Genomic DNA, 15,996 nt, shown 5'->3' with positions numbered 1-15,996 from the left:
CCACAGTGTAACCATCTATGGGTTCATATATTATATTCATATATTCACCTATGATGGGTTCAGAATTAAACAAATACATGTCAACTGACAGCAAAAATACCTTTCCATAAATTTGGAATGTTACATTTTGACTACCTCTTCCCATTCTGTTTTATTTTTTATTTCGAGAGTTTCATGGAACCAAGTCATCGAAGATGACTCCAGTACAGGAGTAAAGGGACCTGAATTCTTCCTTGGTATAGAGTACAACTCAGAAACGCTGGATCAGGTTACTATGGTCAAGAAGTACAAAAGAAACAAGGGTCATTGGCTGACAGTGCGTCCATACTAACTTGCAGCTAATTAGAAAACTAAGTCATTTTATCTGACATGTGACTCAAGATCACACAGCTAGGCTAAAAATTTAAAAGCCTAATAAAATGCCTTCTGGTATGAATGCTTACTTTATTATTGGTTTAAAATAAATCTGTTACATTTTCTATTAAAAGGGTGAGCCTTTCTGTGTAGTTAGATATAGCTAATGAGCAGTTAAATCCATTATTTCAATAATAAAGTAGTCTCTAGCATCTGCAATATTCCTCATGCAAATGGAATATGTATCCTGAAGGACAGAGATCAGACATAACTCAGCAGGGCCTCTCTACTGTTTCACAAAGGCCAAACTGTTCCTGGGGGAAAACACCCCATGTTGTTCTGAGGCAGCTCTTCCAAGTACCACCATATATCTTTTAATTTACATCACATTGGCATGTCTGTGCACAAACTCATCTTCTAAGAGTGTGCAACCCAGTCCTGCGTTGGCAAATGTAAAACATTGAAAAAAAAGAAAGAAGCTTCATACAAGCAGTTGGAAACAAGTGCAGAGTACAAATGTAATCCCCCTAATCCCTTGTCAATTACAAGGAACGTCCTAGTGTAAAGTTGTATCAACACTGCAGTTTTCAAACCCATAGTAAAATAAATGAAGCCATCCTTTCCCCTCTTTCCACTTGGACTGTACTCACTGCAGCTCCCTTAAAAATTTAGGAATACTGCAACAAACATGGGCATCAATTTTTAAAAGCTGCTCTGAAAATGGCAGCATTTCACAAGCTGTGAAAATGCTTTGGTTCAGGGCATGGCCTGAGAGGCAATAGGCCAGCAGGATAGCACTGGGATTAGCCCTAATTACCTCATGTTTCACCTTAATTAACTACTGATACAGAAGGTAAACTCTGCAGGATCTGTGGTGAGACCTTAGGCCAGTAGGCAAGATATCTAAGCTGTCATTGTTTACACACGATAATCTCTCTTTTGAATTTGCTTTAATTGCTCAAAAAGATTAGCTGAAGGATATGCATTACATATTGATTAGCAATGCTAACTAGATACTATGTAATTTTCATGTGTGCTCTGCACATACAATCTAACAGTTTTAGAGGCACATTCTCTATCAGCCGATTGTCAAAGGATCAACATTTAACTTTGGTAATGACAACATCAGTCATGAAGAAGAAGAAAAAAACCCAGCCTTTGGTAGCATGAATGGAGGGAGAAAAATACAAGAAAGGATCTTTGCTTTGTTCTAGTAGACACCTTTGTGATTCTCCACTGTGAAAGGCAATCCCCTCCTGCATACATCCCTCCTCAAAGAACAAGCAAATCAGGAGCAGAGGGGGAGCAGCAATAAAGAAGGCAGAATATAATATATATTTTAAAAATAGATCACAAGGTTGGCTTGTTTCTTGTCCCATACACTCTCCATTATTCAGACCCTGCTTTCTTCTTCTGTTTTATCAGTTCTTATCTGCTTTTGGCAGGCCTTAAACATTACCGGATCGCCAGATTTGGTACAAATCTAAGCACAACTGATTACAGAATCTGTATAAAATATAATAGTCAAACCAAGGGGAAAAGTTATCTGCCATGTGCTGCTACTCTGCTCGTAAATAAACCAATTAAAAATACATCTTTGCAGTTCTGATAAAGGCAAAACAAAATACGAGCTTTCAAAGCTCCTCTGACCTAGAACGCATTTGAAAAATTAGGAACATACTTCCTTAGGAAGGTAACCTTGATTTAATGTAACACATAAACTGATCAAAACAAAACTTGGCAACAAAATGCAATGCAGCATAAAGGATTAGGAAATATTTCTGTCAAAACCCTGGAATCTTAAATCAAATGCACCCACTGAGGTCTTAACTCTGCTTTAAAGCTCAAGACCTGAGATTTTATCTGTACTGCAAGTGGCAATTAGATTTATGAAATAAAGTTGTTAGTGTAAGAGTTTTACTGTAACCTTAAGGACAAAAGGGCATATAATAAAAATTGAATTTTCCATGGAATTACTTGTGTCATGGCCTGTTTTCTAAACAACATTTTACAGTATTTGCATCCTTAACTAACATCCAGGGTTGCCCTACCTTCTTGAGAGACATCCCACAGAGTTTTCCTAATTCCTTAATGTACTTTTTTATTTGCTGCTTCATTTAAGGCTTACAATGGCATGGAAATGCACGCTGCTTATTTGAAAAGGCTCACAGACCACTTGCCACTCATTGGAGGTGCTGAAGAACTGAGAACTTTTCCTGAGACCTCACTTTCTTTGCACGGATGAAAAGCTGTTGTTCAGGGCAGGACAGTGTACTTTCACTGGTGACTGGTGTCTATTCCAGATCACTGCTTCATTTCACTTGTGGTGTCATCTTATGTTCTGAGCAATAACTTGTAACTGCTTACTTGACGGGTAAGGTTTTGGAAAACATTTAAATAAAAACTGAATCTATAATGGAAGTTTGTAAAAGGCTGTTTCACAAACCCCTTCACTTTGCAGAAGGTAAATATTGAGATAAAAGCTGTAAACAGTTGTTTTACTTCTTTGCTTTAAACATCTACTTAAGCTATAATTGCTCTGAGGGACTTTCAGGACTCTGGGCACATTTGTGTTTGCTAGTCAGAGACAACAGTGCTAGGAAAAATAAACCCCCCCAACCCTATTCATATAGGGTTGTGTAATGATTTTATAATTGACCCATAAAGAAGCCTGAGTCTTAAAAAACTTAATATTGCAAGACATGCAGTAAATGGAAACAAAAGTTCTACTCTTTTATTGTAAATGAACACAGTGGAAGATTTTGCTCTCCCCAAATGACAATCTCAAGATGTTTTCAATCTATATGTTAAAACTTCCATATCACTTTATAAATTACTGCATTTTTCCTATGTGATTTGGTTGTTCATGTGTTAAAAACCACAAAGTATTCTGTTTATCTGAATACAGGTATCCCTTTTTGTATAAAAGGACAGAAGGGCAGTAGTTTTATCATATATATTTATGTATAGCCTAATCAGGCCTTGATGATGGTCAGCTCTTTGAATATTTATTACTAGCCTAATTATTGAGCTATATTATAATCCCGCATGCTTTTCACACACTAAAAACTTATTTGAAAATGTTAAAGCAAAGTTCCATCAGCAAGTAGGGAAAAGTAAGCCCATTTTCAAATAAAACAACCTTCTCTTTTGTAAATAGATCTTGACAGTGAATAGATTACCTACATACCTATAAGGTGAAACCTTGCCTTCATTGGATTTAGAGAAGTCAGGCTTTCTTCCAGAGACCTATATAGCTGGGTTATTTTTCTTCTTAGAGAATATTTGGCCTGCAGTTATCTGATATCAAGCTGTGATCTCATCAGCTCTCACACACTCAGCAGGGAGGGGCAAAGAAAATACTTCAATGTGAAATCTCTCAAAGCACCCTCAGGGCACCACAGCTAAGGAAGGAGATGTTTTAGCTGCTGAATATTTTCCTTTGGCAGTAATGCTGACCCAGTGGCCCACAATGATGCCCATATGCCATTGGAGAGTCATTTGTACAAATGAAAGACAAACTGATGATCTCACTACATGGATTTGGACCAAGTATTTCCCAAAACCAAGTATTTCCTAAATTGAAAGTCCTTTTATTTTTTGTGTTCTTGCAGAGATTTGAGGTAACTGCTTTGTCAGAAATCTCTTTGCTCTTCTCATCTTTTCTAAGACAGCAGAGCTGTATATTTTCTGGGTCAACTACTACTTGCAAAAGGAGATATTTGTACAAAAATAAAACACTTGGTAATTCAGCACATGCATATTCCAGGTCAAAGAGCACGTCGTACATGTGCAATTGTTTTCTGATATACCATGGGGATTGTTAATAATTTTTTTTTCCTTTCTTTCTCTCCCCCAATGCACTGCTTTGCTATTTAAATGAAAATACTTAAACAAGGGGAAGAAAAAAAGCCAAATCACAACCATTTAAAATGCTGCTTTACTAAAAAACCTGCCTGTCTGCCTGTTCTAGGAAATGCTGACTGATAAGCTGCCTACCCAGGTTCCTCGGTCACCTGGAAACAAGTGGAACATTTGTAAAATATCCTTCAGTTCTCAATGGAACATTTTTAATGAATCCAGGATCTTCCCATAGCACAATGACATTTGGAAAGGATCAGCTCAGAGCTAAAAAACAAAATAAGGAAATTCACAAAGGAAAAAAGTGGTTTTCATTAACCAAAGGATAGAAATTCACCTTTAAGTATGAAACTAGGAATGCTGCTGGCACAGTGAGTTAGATTCTCTACTCTGTACAGAGACACAGATGTGGATATTAAGAGACCCTAAGAAAATAACACCTGACTTTAACCAGGATACATGTGAAGAAATGGTCAGAACGAAAATATCAAATTGCACTAGCAAATTCAATCAAGCCATTTAAAACCTGAGAGACTTTTAGAAGCCTCTAGTGAATTCAAATGAAGTTTTTATGTTCTGTTTTACTCCTACTGAAGTTAACAGCAAAAGTCTACAAGGAACCTTTATTGTGCCTTCCAGCTTTCGGTATTCTGGTCTCCCTTTGAATGATGCCACTTTGCTAGTTAGTGACAGAAAATTAGGAGAAAGTAACCAAAAGAGAGATGAAACAGCAGTAAGACACCTGTTCCTCTCCAGATGCTGTACTGGATTTTTTTTCCTAAATGTGCTATTTTTGTACAAATAACATTTTCTGGAGGACCTGAATGAAAATAACACTGGCAAGATGGGACAGAACTGTGCAGTTTGTTACTTTGTGTTCAATCATTGCAAATATTCTTACTTTGCCAGTATCTTGGCATGTAAGGAAAGCAGAATTTGTCTCTCAGTTCAAAACACATATCTCTTCTCTATGCAGAGTTAGGCTTGTTCCTCCATGAGATTAAGTTTACACGATGCACCATTGAAAATACATTTTCTTTGTGCCAGTGAGTGGCCCAAGGCATCCAAGCATGGACCTTTCATCACCTCACTGGCCATAGGCACGCTCTCCTCTCCTACAGCAATAGCTAGAGCAGAAGTGTAAGTACCTCAAAGAAAATATTTAGATGGTGAGAAAATAGTAACTAAAGGAATATAGCTAGACTCGATTATTTTGGCCAAGTCTTCCTTCTTTACATAAAATTAGGTTTAGGAAAGTCAGATAATAGATTTCCAATTCTGTGGATGAGAGATGCAATATTTCAGCATGTTTCATCTCCACATACAACTTCATGTTTATTGAAATTATGTTTTCCTGGCTGTTAACTGATGCAAAACCTGCAGTGCTGAGATTATCAACAATCCGAATGGCTATGTAATGGATTTTTGGAAACTGGACAGGATTTGCAGCATGCAATATCCAGCCAATATTCAAATCTCACTGTTATGTATATCAGATAAGCAAAATGGAGATGTACGATTTCAAACTGGTTTCTGGAGTAGAAACCCCCTAATATTACTGACAGGGTAATACTGCTACCACAATGCATATTCAAATGGCTGAAACAAGAGAAATCAGGGAAATCAAGTTCTGTTGATGAATTTTAAATAACAGAACACAAAACTTAAATAACAGCTAAAGCCACACTGTGACTTTTTAAAGACATTAAAGACATCTAATGTTCCTAGTTTCTTTACCAGTAAATTCAAAGGAAAGCCACAGAAATCAGAAACTCTGCAAATCTTACTTGGGCACTTGGGATGGAAGAAATAATACAAACAACGATTCCTAGGAATTCAAGGAAAAAAATACTAAGTTTTAACAGTGAACAACATATGCAGGGGAAATAATCTAAAATAAGTAAGGATTAAGGGGATGAAAAGCCATCTAAACCACATTAATACACTAGAAGTTAGACATAACATTTGAAGAAATGTCTACAGAAAGTCTTACGTAGTTTTTGTTACACTAAGATTTGCCAAGTGGCAAAGCCATGTGGTAACAAATCCTCTCCATACTCCTGTGCTGAAGCACCACTAACAAACCTACCTTTATTTCTGAACAATTTTAAGGAAAAAACCCCATACTGATAAATCTGATAAATAAGACAAAGATTGCTTAAGGCCTGTAAAAGACTTTTAAAATCCTGATTTAGAAGATGCAAATACAAATAAAACACTAAATATATGCTGTAAAAACTCATCTGCTCATTCTAAACCATGTTCAAATAGTAATTACCTTTATTATAACAGAACTAAGGGTAACAGGGAAACTAAAGGAAGGGAAAGAGAAAAAGTCTTAAGAAGAAGAAAGAAGACCTATCAAAATTCCTGACAGGAAGATACATTAGACCGGTCTCTCAAGGGATGCAGGAGAAACCCAGGGCCTGCAACTTTTAAGAGCGGAACGGGCAAATCACTAGAAAATATACAATAGGGAACAATCCTTCACAGGTAATGAGATGGGGAGCAAACCAACAGAGGTTTTTTTTTCTTCTGCCCTTACTTCCTACCATTGATTCCATACCACTTAGTGTTGTCCCCAGAAATTGATCTAAATCATTGCTTAGTTAGGAATGCTGGAGAGGGGGTAGGGTGAGATATCAAAAAGATTACAGTTATGCAGAACTGCTTATCTGCACAGGGATTAGCTGGGCTTTGTGTCTGTGGCAAGATTTTACTTGCATATCTCTCCATAGAGACCATATTTTTACCTTTGGTTGATGACATCTTTCTAAAGATCAATACAGGTCAGATGCCTATGACTTTATGAAAACTATCAGTTTCTGATGCAAACGCTAGTGAACTACTGCTGACTCACATGAGAGAGAATGGGCTGAGTCAGCTGCGAAATAGCTGCTCAGCCTCCCACAAGGACCCACCAAGGCTTAAAGGAGACAGCTAAGGCTGAGAAAAGTTTACAGCAAGAACACATTAAACAATAGATAACAAGTCCACATTCCCTTTTGGCAGCTGTGATATAGATAGTCCTATAAAACCATAGTAGGTGGCAAGTCAAAGACTTCATGCTACATAGAAACACTAACTCCGGAGTACAGAATCGCCTCAAGAGGGTATTGACAGACTTTGCCAGTCATTAGCTAAGAAATGCACGTGAGCAGGAAAAAGTTTGAAGCGCAGGAAGCAAAGAGCAGATGCTTGATAACAGCAGCAAGAAACTTAAGATTTGCTGCAGCTGAAAATGCTGTCTTCAGCTGCTCCTTGCAAAGGAACTTCAGCTTTTCTTCAGTGACAGAGTCTAATCAAAGCAAATTCAAATTTTTGTCAGCTCAAACACTCTCTGCTGCAGTACAGTCTTTACAGAATTGCTCTTAAAATTCATTCAGAAACTTCACATCATGAACAAAGCTGTGGACAAAAACTGCTAAAAACTGGTGAGAACCTACAGGTGAACTTCAGACGCATTATCATCTCGTTTGCTTCTGGGATGGGTGCCAGGATAATTATAAAATAATTTAAGGCCAGCATCATTTATAGAATGTTTCCATAGATATTTTCACTTGGGAACTGGACAACTCTTTGGCTGAGGAATTAAACATGGTATTTCTTCTTCCCAAACATCTAATAAAATCAGCCTGTGGAAAGTATCACAAATACTTCCTTTTTAGCTGTCCATGGCTATGTGTATCAACACAGAAATTACCAAGTGCAAATTTGTGCATCCCTGACAAGAGCATGATCCATGTATCATTGAACTGAATACCATCTATGTGATTAACATCTATGTTATGAAAAAAGTGTAATACATAAAAAAGTGAATCCTTTCTCAAACTCTACGCAAATAATGCCCATTTGTGATTCTTCCAGTTTTTAGATTGTATTTAGGTGCAGATGATTGACACACAAACTTCATCATCTTAAAGCCTGCTGGTTGAGATCTGCCATCATTACATTGAACTAATTACCACTTATAGAACAGAGGAGAAAAGCTTCATCATTTAGCTCCCACAGCATTATAACATGGCTCTGACCAGAAAACTGCTTCCATTTCCCTTCGTTGCCTCACAACATAAAATGAAGTTGGCAAGATGAAGACAAATGGTACAACAGTTTCCTGCTGATTGGCTAAAGTATTTTGTATATGTTGGAAAACTCAGAACATCCATCCTAATTGGCGGCGGACAGAACACTTTAGCAACTGTGACTGCGCAAGACAGCAATCTATCCATTGTGGGGTCAAAGGGTGAGGTCAACAGGATAGGATGGTGATGTTATCACCTGACATATGGGTTATCTTCTAGACACTGTCTATAAGATATATGACGTGGTGAACTCCGAGATAGATACTAAAATCAGGAACTCAACATGATAAGTGGCTTGAAAAAGCGAGCAAAGAGTTACTTATAGCATAATTAAGTGCCTGTGTGGTAAAATAATTGATGTGAACACGGCAATAGAGAAGTAACACCAGAATCAAGGTGAGATATCACCACAGAGGGCAGGCAATAGACAGAAAAGAAAAAAAAAAAGAATTAATAGAACTTTTCATGTGTATGTAAACATCCCCTTGAATAAAAAGTACATTAAAATCAGACTACAGACACACAGACCTGAATCATTTCATCTTCAACTAGATGATCTTAAGGTCCTTTCCAACCCTAACTATTCTATGATTCTATGACATGATCATAAAAATCCTTTCAGCTGCACTGCAGTTAAAGAATTGCGGGTATAAACCTGAAAGCACTAACTCACACTTGTTGGTTCTAAGCTCCCCAGTTCTGTACAGCTGAGAAAAGATACTGGGGTGTCAAAAATGTTTAAGAAACGTTAAATGCCCCATGCCTGGCAGTGTTCAAGGCCAGGTTGGATGGGGCTTGGAGTAACCTGGTCTAGTGGAAAGTGTCCCTGCCCATGGCAGGCAGTTGGAACTGGATGAGCTTTAAGGTCCCTTCCAACTCAAACCAGTCTGCGATTCTATGAATCATTTTAGTAGCCATTCAAATGGGAATATAACTACACAGCAATAAGGAAAAACATGTAACTATCTACAAACACATGGAGAAGAAAAACAAATATATGTACAGGAACAGAGTATGTTTTGTCACTTTGTGTGAAAGATTCCCTATATTAATCAAATAACTGAGTTACAGATAAGATGCTTAGGCTTTTATAAGTGCCATTCTCATGATCAAGAATGATTTAGTTACTGCAGTGAAAATTCAGGTTTAAGAACTATTACTAAAACAATTTTGAACATTTTGGTAGAGTTAGGCAAGAAAGCTTTCTTTACAAGCCAGCACTTCACTGTCTGTGTGAGCATTCCAAAATCATGCAACTTGTGCCAAAATCACAGAATTTGCCTCAAAATTGTGAAATTAGACATTTTATATAAAAGTTCAATACATGTCACAGGTAAGAATTAAGAAAACGTATTTTCTATGCCTCTGAGTTCACATTTTCAAGCTTTTCTTCAGTGTTTGGATTTTTGCTTCTTTCTCCACTTTTAAGGACTTAGCATCAAAGAATCAAAGGAGGACAAGCTGCTTTAAAGGCACTAAATTCATTACTTTAGTACCTGTCCTAACAGACAACCAGAAAACTAGTTTCTTAGTACTAGCAACTAAAGAGGTGTAAAAGATAGTTACATAAAGGCAAAGGCTATCATAAATACCTTTCCTTCAAAGATTTGATGAAGTAATCAGAAAAATCACCTGTTTCTTCACAATGGCAATAATTTTCCGTTAGTTTCTGGAAAGTGGCTATTAAATTGATTATAAATATTGAACCAACTTTCTACCATGCTATTTGTTGTGTTCAAACTGAAAGGATGAGTGTGAGATACCTGCAGATACAGAAAAATCTCATTTGAAAACTTGAACTAAACTTTCTTGCAACAAGCCCGTAACTACAGTAACTTTTCTCTCAGAAGATTGTTCCTACATTTAGAGGCTATCTTTAGCTTCTCGGTTTTTCCAGCTACAGAAAAGCTTCTTCACCTTTCTCTGATCTTACTTCTAATGTTTCACAGAGCAGACACAGCTTCATACTTGCTTCCTGCATAGAAAGTGAACAGTGCTATCCTTAATCAATGAAACAAAACCACTTAATTTTCCTGCCATGACACACCAGCACTATTATAAAAATGTAGCTACTTTCCTTTCAAAGGTATGAGATATATAATTAACAAATTAAAATCCTAACACTTTAAGGAGCAACACACATTTTCAATTCAAAGTCTATGCAAACAGCTTTAACCAGTCATACAAAGTGCCATCGTAGTCATTTCCCACAAGTCACAAATGCCAAAAAAAGATAACTGATGGCAAGAGGCCTAAGACAAGTTTTCCCTTACTGGTGACAAAGGCTAAGGGCTATCACAGCCTGATTTCTTATTGTAAGATCTGGAGAAGGATGCCTGTTCCTCCAAGCCTCCTGTCTCGGACAACTCATCACACACAGCCAGTTCCCTGGGGTCTATGGCAGCATCTGGCACTTCTGCTCTCTGGTGGCAGCTGCAATCATTTTCAGGATAATCTCCTAAAGGCGGCATCTTTGTTCAGCTACAGATGTCTTCATCTTACATCCTGTTGGATTCCTCAGGCCCAACATTGCCTCTGCATTCTGGTTTTATCCCTTTGGGTAGGTTTTTCAGTCATACCCTTATGTGAAAGGTACTGACAGGCATTCAGAAGATGCCAGGGAAGAATTTTTCTTAAGGACATTCATCTGTTTGTTTCCAGTTTCTCTTCAACAATACAAATAAAACCTTGAAAAGTGATCCAAAGATCCAATGTTTAAGTGGACTTCCAAGCACAAAGCAATAACAGAAATTTTGTGTTTTATAAAGAGTGCTCTCTGGTTTATTTTCTACTTGGCACAACAATCTAATTGGTTTCTCTGGCTTCTCTCTTAATACAGTTACTCACTTGTTCCGCACAGTGCCAGACAGATCATCTATGAGGAACCCACATGGCCCAAAAGGAGACTATTTCATATTTCATGTAGCTATACGCAGCTTAAGACGAATAATTTTTTTCAGAAGTCACTTCTTCCTGATCTCTTCCACATATAATGCTGTAGATCCACTCTTGCATATTTAGAGGTGAATGGGGAAGAAAACATACATCAAAACCAGCTCTCCCAGGGACACAAATACAATAATCTTGTAATGCAGAACACATTGGTACCTGCAAGAAGGCCTGCTGTAACATGTAAAACAACCTAAATAGGCTTTGTAGATCTTCAGTATGTTAAGAGAAAATGGATATAATTGGTTTCAAACTGGCTGCCTTACAACGGAGTTATCCTACTGAACACCAAAATTACTGTATTTGGCAAAGGAATCCACTTGTCAAGATGGAAAAATAACAGGTATTTTGTTTGAGGTAAGAAACAACATTATAGCTGAAAGGTTTTTCTCTTTTGTCTTAAGATATGAGATAGGAAGGATCTGTTACAGATACGTATTCTGAATTATTTTGCTGATGGTCTCCCTATCATAAAACTGTGTTTTATAACACTTTGTTCTCAGATAGTGTAAACATCCACTCTTCATAAGCACTCCTCCTTTCTTTGTTGGTAACAGGCAGACAAAACCAATCAATTTTCTTGCAAACAGTATATGTCTCATTTCCATTAAGTTGATTTCATCATGTTAAAGGGAAATTTGGGCTTAATTTAAAAGTTGATATTAAGGATATTCAGAAACTAATACTATTTGTTATTAAAGCAGAGATTAGTTCTATGAGTATTCTTTTTTTATGTTTTAAAAAGAACATCTGATGTTATTCTGATACTGTCTTTGTGGTAAAGAGAAACAGCTTTTGAAGACTTTTGTTTATTATTATTATCATTATTATTACTATTGGTGTTGTTATTTTTGGCTAGGACCTCCATCCGTCACCCTTCTTCAACTGACATTTTTACCCTGTTATTATCCCTAATATATTCCACAGAGGGTTCTCTCTCACTGCAAAGAGGGGGAGGAGATCAGCCAAAGGCATACCCCCAACAACTACTGCCTTCTAAGCCTGCTCACTAGTCAGAAGTGGGTCAAATGGTCCTCACATGAAAGCACCTAACAAGGTCCCAGAGGAGGCTTTCCTTTAGTGGCAGCAGTGAAAAACACTATTTCTCTTCAGAGAAGATGGATACTGTCTTCCTGTGCACAACTGAGGTACTGATACTTGCCACTTTGAACTTGTTATATTCATGGATGCTTTCTGAAATGCTTATATCATTTTGGGAATTAAGTGCCTGAGATCAGGGACTCTGAGTTGAAAAGAATTTGTTCAGAGGCTAAAAATTCTGAAAACAGTGCAGTAAAGCTCAGAAATTTGCACTGTTTTCTAGAAAAGCATCAAGAACAGCTTTGAAATTACATATTTTTAGATCAATAAATAGTGAGGGTTTCTAACCACAGTCTTTGTTTGCTGAATTTTATCCCCCACCCCCTCTTCTTTTAAAGCACTTTATAGCATGGATTCAGATCTTATAGAAAAGATTACTTATGGTATAATACAACATGAGGGAGTCTGAGGTGAAGCAAAACTAAACAGAAGACAAAGGAGTAAAACAAATTATTTGACTCCTGTAGGATGGACAGATGCCAAGTTTTAGTAATTAGGGTCATATGTAAAGAACAAGGAGGATCACATCAATTAAAGAAATAAACTGTGACAAAACTGCATCAAACCATAGAGCTGCAGCTGAGCCAGAGGCTTTAGTGAAAAAAGTCCTTCACATAAAAGAGAAAATCTGACACTAATCATAGGATAAACCTCACGTACACATGTGCATTAACACAGCACATAAGTCCTGCAGTATCTGATGCGCTTTCATGTGCTAGAACACTCGCAGGTTCACCTATTAGCTATACAACTTCTCAGTCTCAGCAGTAAAGCTTTCTGCACCACAGGTCTACTTTTATCAGTTGCTCAGTTTATCAGGCGGTCACATAAACTGAGTAGACTTAAGTAAGCAATAACCTTGCTTTTGAAGAATTTTTTCAAACTACTCTGTTTCAACTTATTTTTGGCATCACGAAATTATAGCTTTCAAATATATGCTTGCATATGAGAACATGGAAAAAGCTAAAAGAAAAGGTCACTGGAAAAAAAAGAGAGATGCCTTCCCTCCCCTTCTCCCCCCATTTTAAATCCCATGAAATGAATGTTTAGCTCAAGGATTTGCTGTTCATCTCAGTGCTCCTCAAGCCTGAGGCAGGATTAGGCCAGACTAGTGTTTGAACAACTGGAGAAAATCAATGGATTTTACCTTATTAATAATTAAAAGACTAATTCAGACTTTCAAGTGATTAAAACTGTGTACAAAATGGATGAATTATTGTAACTGGAAATGCACATGTGAAAAAGGTGCTCTGAAATAAGCAACATACTAAAGGAAAAGAGTAATTTTCAGGGTACACTGTAGTAGTTAAAACAGAAATAAACCATTTAGCATAGTGCAAATTAGGTATTTACATGTAGCTAAACAAATATTTTAAGTGAACTTTAATGGAAATCTTAACTAATTCCTAGGTGATGTTACAACATGCAGGGTAATTGAAAGCTGAATCACATTCTCTAAGCAGCCTATCTGTTGATTGCCTATTCTATTATTAAATAGACCAAGAGAAGCATAGAGGAGAATTACAATTTGCTGGACTAACAGAAATCTTTTAATAGTAGCAAGCATCAGAAAAGTGTTGAAGCAACTACTGTATTCCTTCTTCTCCCCCTAAGCATAGAAAACAACAATAGGCAATGCTTTTGCACTGTAAGAATCTTGCCTATTCAGAAACTATTAGAACATAGCAGGATGTACCATGAGATTTGAAAGCTATGTTGAAACTTTCAGAAAGCCATTCAATTTTATCACTGAAATAAATAGCTGCCCTACTTTCTGTCTCAATAAGCAAGCTATGGAACTACAGCTTTGAAAGTTCAAATATCCTGGTTTGATGTAATTTTTGTTTCATTTACTCTTTGCCAGTATCATCCTTAGGTGATTATCTATGAAAGGAACTTCTGCTATGCCATATAGTTTGGCCTTCTTTATATAGCAGGATAAAGTAAAAAAACCTCCTATACAGCTTAGACTTACAAATGTTACTTAAAATATTTCAGCAATTGAAGCATTCAAACTGTGTGTTACAGACAGACAGCAGAAGGCTAGAGTATACATGGGTACTTGAAAAGTCAGTAAACTTATTAGTTGAAATGTACCTTGATGAGCTTATGAAAGCAAGCCACTGTTCACACTTGTCAAGAGAACCAGAAACTTCCTTTTTGTTGTAGGAAAAATTCCTTTCAAACTCTAAGCATGAGAACAAGACACAAACTCGGCACTGAGAGGTTTCTTTGTGCCCTTTCAGAATACATTTCCATTGTGCATCATGCACACAACCGTAATAAAACATACAGAAGGAACAGCACATTAAAAGTGAGAAGTGTGGGCTCCATATATATATATATGTATACACTATAATTATACATACACTATATATATATATATATAAACACACATTTTTATAAGTAAACCAATGAACTACAAAAGCTGGAACCGTTATCACAATTTACATTACAAATTGTATGCCTGCTCTACAAGATCAAATTATGCTCTCCCACAAAGCTTCCATACAGTCGAGCTTTGTGCCACAGATCCAACCCATATAAATCACTTAGATATATGAAGTCAAACGATCCCATCAAGCAAGCTGCCAAAAGGACAAACGTTTCACGGAGCAGGAAGCGCTGTTCCAAGTTCTGTGCTCAAGCCCCTCTCCCTGTGCTAGCTGAACTGGCAGTTTGTCTGCCTGTATCTCATTAGATCGGGATGTTTGAGCAGCTGCTTGAAAAGTTTTCAGAAACGAAATTTGGGCTTGATAAAAGCCAAATCTACTTCCTGTGTCAGCATCCCACATTGCTCTGAATAAAATCCATACCCGCTGCATTGAGGTCAGGCTTAGCCCTTCTGCTCTTTCTCACCAGAAAGCCACACTTGTCACTCATCTTTCTGGCAAGAGTTAACGAGCCACTCCTGCCATAATGAATCAGCAGGAATCGGTAAGCATCTCCACAGAGAAGTGTAACACTTGCTAACAAGACAGATCTACAGAAGAAACCTTTGCCCTGCTGTACAGTGGATTTTTTATTTATTATTCCAATTTAATTTGGAGCACACAGATGACAAGAATCTAGGAAAATGGGAAGACTTAAGAGTCTTCACATCCCTCAGGAAAAAGCTAGGCCTTTTTTTCTTCCTCTTGTACACATCACTGCTGTATTTTTAGCTGTACAATTTCACATTCTAAGCCCAGCATAGAGTGATTCATGCATTTGAATTAAAGCTAAATAAAAGGCACAGCAACTTCTTCTCACAAGATTCTGCCTTTCTCCATTTCTCTGTCAATCCCAATAGCATTTTCAAATCCCTGCTCACTATGCACACTACCTACTTCTCCTGCCTCCCCCAAAGCATTGCCATCTAGCCCATAATTACCCATCTGGAATTATAAAAACAATTGCGGTGTAGGGAAAATTCTATCAAAGAGACAGTCAAGTGAAATTAAAGTTGGCAATTCACAGAATACATGCAAGAAATTACATCTGAGATGCTGTAAAACTGCTCACTTGACAAAAAAAAGGGAGAATATTGGAAAATCAGGATGAAGGAAATGAAATGCATCACTAAGGGATTTGACAGCAAGAAAACCCAACTTAATGATAAATGCAGACGAGGCCATTGGGTAGTGGACTTAAAACCCTTCAAGGCACA

General features: G+C 37.2%; 1 protein-coding gene across 1 annotated transcript in view; it reads right to left on the bottom strand.

The window, feature by feature from the left end:
* Nucleotides 1–15,996, bottom strand: part of ROBO2 (roundabout guidance receptor 2) — a gene marked incomplete at its 3' end in the record, with an annotated part of 450,916 nt that overhangs the window by 195,751 nt on the left and 239,169 nt on the right. The window lies entirely within an intron of this gene.

The sequence above is a fragment of the Psittacula echo genome (genome assembly GCF_963264785.1).
Source record: "Psittacula echo genome assembly, chromosome: 3".
NCBI lineage: Eukaryota > Metazoa > Chordata > Aves > Psittaciformes > Psittacidae > Psittacula > Psittacula echo.
The sequence above is the reverse complement of the archived record's forward strand: the minus strand, read 5'-3'. Positions and strand labels throughout refer to the sequence as shown.